Source organism: Alosa sapidissima, chromosome 17 (genome assembly GCF_018492685.1).
Source record: "Alosa sapidissima isolate fAloSap1 chromosome 17, fAloSap1.pri, whole genome shotgun sequence".
NCBI classification, from domain to species: domain Eukaryota; kingdom Metazoa; phylum Chordata; class Actinopteri; order Clupeiformes; family Clupeidae; genus Alosa; species Alosa sapidissima.
Window position 1 is genome coordinate 20,354,350 of NC_055973.1, and position 480 is coordinate 20,354,829.

The 480-nt window shown below is 46.9% G+C and overlaps 1 protein-coding gene across 2 annotated transcripts in view; it reads left to right on the forward strand.

The window, feature by feature from the left end:
• Nucleotides 1-241: 241 nt before the first annotated feature.
• The window catches only part of LOC121688757 (roundabout homolog 2-like), a 63,237-nt gene continuing 62,998 nt past the window's right edge, over nt 242-480 (forward strand). For both annotated transcript variants that reach the window (XM_042068563.1, XM_042068564.1), the window contains exon 1: nt 242-480. This exon is cut by the window's right edge and continues 369 nt beyond it. The gene's annotated coding sequence lies outside the window, so the exon portion shown is untranslated.

The window sequence follows — 480 nt, forward strand, 5'->3', positions numbered from 1 at the left end:
AAGTATTTGCTCTTCAAACAAGATACTTGCCAATCAAATGATCACCACCTAGATTTGAAAAACATGTATAAGCATCGGCGACAATGCTGAGATGAAGATAAGACTACGGAGATGGTCTTTTCTCCGTAGCAGGCTGATGACGCAGATTGAAACACGGCCTCTTTAAGACTCCCTTGTGGACGCAGAGCGCCTTGCAGGAGAGGGCAGGGGTGCGCTGTCCAGTGCTGCGTATGGTCGAGAGTTGGAGAGGACTGGTTTCACTCACTCACACACTATAGACTCCAAGAGCTTGGAGACGTCGCTCAGTAGGCTAAGATAAGAATCACCCGAGTCTGATTCCCTCAAACACCACATAACCAGGGAATAAGGATGCGCGGCCACGTTCCTGACATTTGGAGTTGAATTGAAGAGGAAATAACGAATAGATTCGTTCTGCAGTGATTTCACCATGCGGACAAAGTCCTCACAAGAATTCTTTAT